This window comes from Triticum dicoccoides, chromosome 2B (genome assembly GCF_002162155.2).
Source record: "Triticum dicoccoides isolate Atlit2015 ecotype Zavitan chromosome 2B, WEW_v2.0, whole genome shotgun sequence".
NCBI classification, from domain to species: domain Eukaryota; kingdom Viridiplantae; phylum Streptophyta; class Magnoliopsida; order Poales; family Poaceae; genus Triticum; species Triticum dicoccoides.
The window spans coordinates 41,749,361-41,759,242 of record NC_041383.1 but is presented as its reverse complement, the minus strand read 5'-3'; positions in this window follow the sequence as shown (position 1 = coordinate 41,759,242).

The following is a 9,882-nucleotide window of genomic DNA, read 5'->3' as shown; positions in this document are numbered from 1 at the left end:
CGAAGACTCCAAGATGGGATCTCGCGTACACAGAATGTTACGGTGGTGGAAATAGTTTTTCGTGGTCGCTTCTGATGTTTTCGGGGTACGTGGGTATATATAGGAGGAAGAAGTAGGTTGGTGGACTCTCGAGGGGCCCACGAGACAGGGGGCGCGCCCAGTAGGGGGGCGCCCTCCGCCCTCGTGGCCGCCTTGTTTGTTTCTTGACTTCCACTCCAAGTCCTCTGGATCACGTTTGTTCCAAAAATCACACTCCCAAAGGTTTCATTCCGTTTGGACTCCGTTTGATATTCCTTTACATCGAAACACTGAAATAGGCAAAAAACAGCAATACGGGTTGGGCCTCCTGTTAGTAGGTTAGAACCAAAAATGATATAATTGTGTAAAGTAAAGCCCATAAACATCCAAAACGGGTAATATAATAGCATGGAACAATCAAAAATTATAGATACATTGGAGACGTATCAATAGCACAAGATCGTGTAGTTCGTTTGCTAAAGCTTTTCTAATGTCAAGTATCATTTCCTTAGACCATGAGATTGTGCAACTCCCGGATACCGTAGGAATGCTTTGGGTGTACCAGACATCACAACGTAACTGGGTGGCTATAAAGGTGCACTACAGGTATCTCCGATAGAGTCTGTTGGGTTGGCACGAATCGAGACTGGGAATTGTCACTCCGTATGACAGAGAGGTATCTCTGGGCCCACTCGGTAATGCATCATCATAATGAGCTCAATGTGACTAAGTAGTTGGTCACGGGATCATGCATTACGGAACGAGTAAAGTGACTTGCCGGTAACAAGATTGAACGAGGTATTGGGATACCGACGATCGAATCTCGGGCAAGTAACGTACCGATTGACATTGGGAATTGTATACGGGATTGCTTGAATCCTCGACCTTGTAGTTCATCCGATGAGATCATCGTGGAACATGTGGGATCCAACATGGGTATCCAGATCCCACTATTGGTTATTGGTCGGAGAGCTGTCTCGGTCATGTCTGCATGATTCCCGAACCCGTAGGGCCTACACACTTAAGGTTCAATGACGCTAGGGTTAAAGGGAAGGTTTGTACGTGGTTACCGAATGTTGTTCGGAGTCCCGGATGAGATACTGGATGTCATGAGGAGTTCCGGAATGGTCCAGAGGTGAAGATTTTTATATGGGAAGTCATCATACGGTCACCGGAAGTACTCGGGGGTTTGCCGGTATTGTACCGGGACCACTGAAGGGGTTCTGGGGGTCCATCGGGAGGGTCCACCTGCCCCGGAGGGCTCTATAGGCTGTATGTGGAAGGGAACCAGCCCCTAAGTGGGCTGGGCACCATTCCTCCCTAGGGCCCATGCGCCTAGGGTTGGCGGAAACCCTAAGGGGGCGCCCCCTTGTCTTGGGGGGCAAGCCCCCTCCCCTTGCCCCCCCCCTCTAGATCTCATCTAGAGGGGCCGGCCCCCTTCCCCCTTCACCCTATAAATAGAGGGGAGGAGGGAGGGCAGCCGCACCACATCCAAGGCGCAGCCCTCCCCCTCTCCAACACCTATCCCCCTCCGTTTGAGCTTGGCGAAGCCCTCCCGGAGAATTGCTGCTCCACCACCACCATGCCGTCGTGCTGCTGCTGGAGTTGTCTTCCCCAACCTCTCCCTCCTCCTTGCTGGATCAAGGTGCGGGAGACGTCACTGGGTTGCACGTGTGTTGAACACGGAGGTGCCATTGTTCGGCGCTAAGATCGGAATCGACCGCGATCTGAATCGCTACATGTACGACTCCTCCAACCGCGTTCTTGCAGCGCTTCCGTTTCGCGATCTTCAAGGGTATGAAGATGCACTCCCATCTCTCTCGTTGCTAGTCTCTCCATAGATTGATCTTGGTGATGCGTAGAAAATTCATAATTTCTGCAACGATCCCCAACACTAGCTACCCCATGGATTTTATCACGGATTCACACCAGTGCCACCTTATGACGCAATGGGATCAGCTCAAAGTCAAGGCGGTTGTCGGCTTTGTGTTCCCTCCTTCACCGGAGCAACTTTTCATCGTCCGATTCCACAAGGCTATGCTGTTGTGATGGTGGACGAAATAACCAAGGGATTTGAGGAGCTCCAGCTTGATCACCCTATAGGTGAGGGGAGACTCGGCTGGGTCTTGCTATGCATACTCCGTGTCTATGGCGGAAGGAGAACATCAAGCTTCTGAACTTCATGGCTCCTGCTAGTCAGCTGGGCACTCCGCCTCCTCCTCCTCCTCCTCCGGCGAGTGATCCGCCTCCTCCGCCTCCTGCTCTAGCGCGTGAGGGCGGAAGTACTCCTTCTCCTTCTCCGCCTGCTCCGGCCCATCTGAGCAGCCCACCACCTCGTAAGCGACGGCGGAACACAGACGCTGCCGCTCCGGCTGCTCCGGCGCGTTATAGCAGTCCGCCTTCGGCTGCTTCGCCTCTTAACGAACAAAAGAAGATAGCCGCAGCCGCTCCGGCTGCTCCGGCGTCTAGTAGTACATCCAGGGGCGGGAGGCAAAACAGATACGGTCCATCATCTGTCAAGCCTCTAGAATGGGAGGCAGTACAGCCAGAAGCAGAACAAAGAAAAGGGAAACAAATTCCCCAGCTCGGCGAACAAGTGAAGCAATTGTGCCCCCCACTCAATGTGCCTAGCGATAACGTCGCTAATCTTCCTGGGGTGCTGCCCGGTACCAACCCTGGAGATTACATGGCCGACGACGATGCAATAATTTTTGGAACATTTGAGGAGGTGGACATATTCAGATTCGAGCACGGGAAGCCTCTCGTCAGACCTGGTACTTCCCTAACAACGATGATGCAAAGATTCCATCATTGGTACATGGACATCTGCAAGAAGTCTGGGAAAAATACTTTGTCGCTATCGGTTAAAGAGGAGCACGACCTCGTTGGAATTGATCTATTGTCAGTTCCATTTGAGGAGTTCTTCCAGTTCTACAATCAAATGGCCCTCGATAAAACAATCATCACTTGCTACTGTCTGTAAGTACTACTTCTCTGTAATTAGTTAAGTCTCTATATATAGCTCAGCTCTTTCATTGCATGTATATATAATTATCCTCACTATATTATGCATATTGAAGATCGCCGAACTGAAGAAAAGACGAGTAGGTGATATTGGGTTCATTAACACAAATCTCATGGATGAATGGAGTGTTAAACATGATGCCAAACAAACCGAGGCCAAGTTGCTCGCATCGTTACTTCGAGATCAAAACAAAGCTACAATACTCTTTCCTTACGAATACAAGTGAGTGTTACTGTCTTGTGCATATTCAGTTTCCCTTATTACTCGAGGTTAATGTAATTGATGAGTTATACATGCATGCGTAGGTACCACTTTATTCTGCTAGAGATTAAGCTTGAGCAAGGACTAGTAACCGTCATAGACTCCAAACGAAAAAATCCGGAGGAGTATGCGACCATGACTAAAATGCTCGAGAAGTAAGTTCAATCGATCATTATCGCACCATATCGGCAACTTTGTTCATTTCCTGATATCAAGTACTTGTTTTCTTTGTCTGGTAGGGTTTGGAAAAAGTTCACCGCACAAGCTCCGGGACTGCCGGCGCAACTGCAATTTAACCACCCGAAAGTAAGTACCAGCTACTAGCTAGTTCTGCGCATCTCCCATTGATTCTAACTAGTTTCATCAATACCATTTAGCATGCTTGCTTATCAGTTTGATTGAACTCTATTTCTTGTAAAGTTGTTGTGGCAGGAACCCGGGATGATTTGTGTGGATACTACATTTGCGAGTTCATCCACCACACCACCTATGAGTGGGGCTACTCTAAACAACAATATGCAGTGCGTAAGCAATAATATTTACAATTTTTTTATGACCATCATTTGTGTTCAATTTCATTCATATATATGTATTGACCCCCTTCTTGAAATTAGATGTGGCAGACGCGGGATGAACTACTACCACAAGATCGCATACGAGCAATTCAAGAGGAATTAGCGGGATTCTTTCTTGACCACGTCATCGACAAACACGGAGAATACCATGTGGAAGTTGAGTTCAGATGTTAGGGGACGTAAGAGATCTTATATTGTGTGTATATATATATATATATATATATATATATATATATATATATATATATATGTGTGTGTGTGTGTGTGTGTGTGTGTGTGTGTGTGTGTGTGTGTGTGTAGCCAGTAGCATCTGATAGATATACGAAAACTTGTTGTTTGACCAATCTATCAGAGAAGGAGAGGTCGATCACTTCTCTGTGTTCATGACGATCTTCTGTACTTAATGGTTTCCTTCATTTGCTTACTAGTTAGCTAGCGTGTCGAGTCCTCTCTATATGTAGCGTCGACCAAGCACGGAGATACGGAGACAAAAGGCCCCCCTGCCTGGGCAAGCCGCTACGGCCACGTGGAGCCCTATTTGTACCGGTTCCCGATCGAATCGGGACTAAAGGTGGAGGGCTTTAGTTACGACCCTTTAGTCCTGGTTCGTGAACCGGGACAAATGGCCTCACGAAACGGTTCGAATGGCCCTTTTTTTACTAGTGTGATGTGGTATGCTCCTATAATACCACGGTTGAAACGTTTGTTCCAAAAGAAAGAGCATGCCAAGTTATTGTGATGGCACAAAGAAGACTGTAAGAAAGACGGGAAGTTGAGAGTAGCCACTAACGGGTCGCAGTGGAGAAAAATCGAGAGAAAGTGGTGGGACTTTGCAGATGATGCAAGGAACGCATAGTTTGGTGTAAGTGCAGATGACATTAATCCTTTTGGGGAGCAAAGAAACAATCATAGCACCTGGCCTGTGATTCTATGTATCTATAACCTTCCTCCTTGGTTGTGCATGAAGCGGAAGTTCATTATGATGCCAGTGCTCATCCAAGGCCCCAAGTAACCCGGCAACGACATTGATGTGTACCTAAGGCTATTGGTTGAAAAACTTTTATAGTTGTGGGATAATAAAGTGTACGTGTGCGGGATAGGCACGAACAACTGGAATTTGACCTACGAGCGTTGTTGTTTGTGACCATCAATTATTGGCCTGCTCTTAGTAACCTTTCAAGATAGACAAACAAGGGATACCATGCATGCACGCACTATTTAGATGATACCCAAAGTATATATTTGGATAACTGTAAGAAGAATGTGTACCTGGCACATCGTCGATTTCTTCCGATCAAGCATCTCTTAAGAAAGAAAGCCAAGCATTTCAAAGGTGAGACAGATCACCGGAAGAAGCCTCGCCACCGTACCGCTGATGATATACTTGATATGGTCAAGGATTTAAAAGTAATCTTTGTAAAGGGTCCTGACGGACAATCTGTTCCGAATGACGCTGACGGACATGCACCCATGTGGAAGAAGAAATCTATATTTAGGACCTACCCTATTGGAAAGACCTAGAGGTCCGCTTTACAATTGAAGTGATACACGTGACGAAGAATCTTTGTGTGAACCTGCTAGGTATCTTGGGCGTGTATGGGAAGACAAAAGATACACCGTAGGCATGGGAGGATCAACAATGTATACACGAAAAAATGGCATGCATCCAAAGCAGTATCAAGGTCCTGCCAGCTACGCTTTTACCAAAGAAGAGAAGGAAATCTTCTTTGAATGTCTGCTCAGTATGAAGGTCCCGTCTGGCCACTCGTCGAATATACAGGGAATAATAAATATGCTAGAGAAAAAGTTCCAAAACATAAAGTCTCATGACTGCCACGTGATTATGACACAATTGCTTCTGGTTGCATTGAGGGGGCTTCTACCGGAAATCGTTCGATTAGCCATTGTGAAGCTATGTGCATTCCTCAATGCAATCTCTCAGAAAGTAATCGATCCAGAAATCGTACCAAGGTTACAAAATGATTTGGTGCAATGTCTTGTCAGTTTGAAGTTGGTGTTCCCACCATCCGTCTTCAATATCATGATGCACGTCCTAGTTCACCTAGTTGACGAGATTGCCATTCTGGGTCCTGGATTTCTACACAATATGGTCCTCTTTAAGAGGTTCATGGGAGTCTTAAAGAAATATGTTCATAACCGTGCTAGGCCAAGGAAGCATTTCCATGGGCCATGAAACAGAGGAGGTCATTGAGTTTTGTGTTGACTTTACTCCTTACCTTAAGCCGATTGGTGTTCCTAAATCTTGGCATGAGGGCAGACTGGGTGGAAAAGGCATGCTACGAAAGAATTCAGTAATATGTGTGTACGGGCATTCTTTGGCGCAAGCACACTACACAGTTCTACAAAATTCCACCTTCGTGGCTCCGTAAGTCTGTATATCGAGGAACACATGGATATTGTACGCTCCAAGAACCCGAAGCAGTCCGAGCCCTGGATCAAACGTACACACATGACGTCATTCGGCGGTTGGTTGCAAACACGCCTCATGCATGCTGACACTGTTGGAGATTAGATGTACTTGCTAGCCAAGTCACATCTTCGACTATATTGACTTTCAAAGGGTACGAGATAAATGGGAATTCATTTTACACGACCGTCCAAGATAAAAAGAGTACCAACCAAAATATTGGTGTCCGCTTTGATGCAGCAAACACCAATAGGCCAAAGGACACATATTATGGTTACATTGAGAAGATATGAGAACTTGACTATGAACGTGATTTGAAGGTGTGTGTGTGCGCGCGTGCACGCGTGGGTGGGGGGTCTCAATTCTGGAATGGTTTACAACAAGACATGGTAACGGTAGGAAAGCGAGGTTTTGGCATGATTGCTGGAGCAATTCAGCTTCAAAATTCCAGTTCCCTTGCCTTGTGCCAAGCAGCTAAAAACCAAGATAGTTTAGTTGTTGAACCGTGAATCCGGGTGAACTTATGCACACGCTGGAAATTATCATTCTCGCTGATTGGGGCGACTGGGTTGTGTGATGGCTCATTACTAGTGAATTTGACACTGCCAAATTCATGTCTAGAGCTCTGTCATGTAGGGGAGTTACCAACACGCGTATGAAATGGTGTCAGGAGGATATGTGATTCATTCGCTGCTTATGACCCATGCACTTTACAGGGAGCAACTTCAGAAGAGCAATGCTCCAGGCAATAGGCTTTTGCCGCTTTTGCAAGCACACTGAAAGTTTTGACCACCTATCTTTTTAGCTGGCCTGAACATGTGTGTGTGGGTGCCCCAGTTTGGATTAAGCAAATTGGGGGCGACACATCTAACATGTTATTCTGTTTTGGGCAAAGTGGCATACTCCAAGCGACCTGGTTCTTTGAGGCCAAACTTCCGCGGGGTCATCCATCAAATGATCCTTTTCCTGCAGCATCGGCGGGCTATTTGGGGGATGGAAACTCCCAACAAAGAGAATAAAAATATATGTCAATGCATAATGAAGTTGTGGAAGAACATAAATATCAAGTCAAATTAAAGCAACAACACATCAATGCAATTAAACTTTAAGTGGACAGGGTTCAAGCCAAAAAAAATTTCCCCAAATGGCAACATTCACTTAATCATTATAAAAAAACCGGAATCGCCTTATTTTTTTTATAGAAACACATCAGAGTTTGAGTGCTGACAATTTTCATAAACACTGAGAGTTCTTCCCAGCGAGAAAAAGAACACTGAGAAGTCGTAGCTAAGGTTTAGAAACTAAGGATGAATGTAAACACCTATTGCATCTAGAAATTCCCCTAAGAGCAACTCTAGCAGACCCCGCATAACGCCGGGCCGCAAAACGCGTTTGCAGTTCGTGCAAAACCGCTTTTGCGGGCCGGCGAGGGCTAGCACAGATGCAGACCCCCCAAATGGACCCGTAAAAAAGTATATTCGCGGAATATGCTTTTTTACGGGTCGGCTATGCGGGTTCTGCTCTTTGCGCCGCTGCATCCCCGCAAATCTCAAATCCAACATAATTCAACAATTGAAAACAAACTGAATTATTCAAATCAAACATAAAATAATAATCATCCGCATTACAAATAATTATTCAAATCACCGTAGCAAACTTAAAATAATGCAATACAAAACTTGTCATGAATACAAATACAAATGAATACAAAATTAGTCACCGCCCAGCCCTTTGCCAATGGTGCTCAATGAGATCTTCCTGAAGTTGAAAGTGTGCGTCCGCATTTTCAATCTCCTTGTATGTCTGAAGAAAAGCTCTAATGCGGTTTGGGTCTCTAGCTGGTTTGACACGGCTACCCACATTATCGTAAAATAATTCTAAGTCCATTCCTCTCTCATCTTCAAGAATCATATTATGCAGGATAACACAGCAAGTCATGATGTTCTTCAGGGTTTTCTTATTCCAAAAACGAGCAGGACCTCGGACAACGGCAAACCTAGATTGCAAAACACCGAATGATCTTTCAATGTCTTTTGGCTGCCTCTTGCACCCTTGCAAATTCGCATTGTTTTTTGTTTTGGGTTCTTTGATGCTCTTGACAAATGTGCACCAAGGAGGATATATACCATATGCAAGATAGTACCTCTTTGTGTATTCATGCCCATTGATAGTATAGTTGGAAGCAGAAGCATCACCACTAGCAAGCCTAGCAAACAAATGAGAGCGTTGCAACAGATTGATATCATTGAGTGTACCGGGCATACCAAAAAAGCAATGCCAAATCCATAAATCCTCGGATGCTACGGCCTCTAGCACAATTGTTGCATCACGACACTTGCCACAGTACATTCCTTGCCAAGCCTTGGGGCAATTTTTCCAATTCCAATGCATACAATCAATGCTACCTAGCATCTCAGGCCAACCTCTCCTCTCATTAGCTGCCATCAATTTCTTTGTGTCATCTTCATTTGGTGCCCGAAGATACTCGGGACCAAAGACACGGACGATCACTTTCGCAAATCTACGCACAGACTCAATTGTGCTATCTTCACCAATGCGAAGATACTCATCGGCATAGTCAGCCGGAACGCCATATGCTATCACCCGCATAGCTGCGGAGATTTTTTTGATATGCACTAAATCCCTTTAAGCCCGCGGCATTCCTTCTCTGAGTGAAATACCGACAATTTGCCTCGCAAGCTTCAACAATTTTCACAAAAAGGGATCGGTGCATTCGATACCTTCTGCCGAAGAGGTGTGCAGGATATGTAGGATTCTCCGAAAAATAATCTTGCATCAACATCTCGTTTCCAATATGGCGATTCCGCGGAATGCACAGATGTCCTGTAACACCCCGGATGTAGCTTTCCATATTTGTAACTCCAACTCTTGCCATTTTCGGCTACATGCTATGATATTCCCTCCATGGTTGGGTTTTGTCTTTTGTTTTGCATTTTATTCATGTCATGCATCTCATATCATGTCAGCATGTGCATCTCATTTGCATAAGTGTTCGTCTCATGCATCCAAGCTTTTTCCCCGTTGTCCGCTTCGCAATCCGACACTCCCACATGCACCGGCGCACCCCTCTTGTATCTTTTCGTGTGCGGGTGTTGAACGTTCTCGGAATGGACCGAGCCTTGCCAAGTAGCCCTGGTATAGCACCGATAGACCGCCTGTCAAGTTTCGGGTCATTTAGAGATCGTTTGATACTCCAACGGTTAACCGGGTAACCGCATAGGCCTATTTTGAGTTGCAGCCCAACACCCCTCCAAAACAGACCAATAACCCATCTAAGTCACTTCCATGCTCTCCGTCGTCGGATCACGATCGTGTGGGCGAAAACTACACCTCATTTGGACACTCCTAGCTCCTTCTACCTATAAAAACACCCCCTCCCCCGAAATCCCGGGTCATTTCCACCCTAACCCTAGCCCCGCTCCTCTCTGCGCCGTCGGACACGTCCGGACGGAGCCGGACGCGTCCGCCACCGCGCCCCGGCGAATCGGGAGCCGCCACGTGGCCGCTCCGGAGCCCCCGCGCCGCCGGCCCGCCAGGCCCGCGGGAAGCCCGCT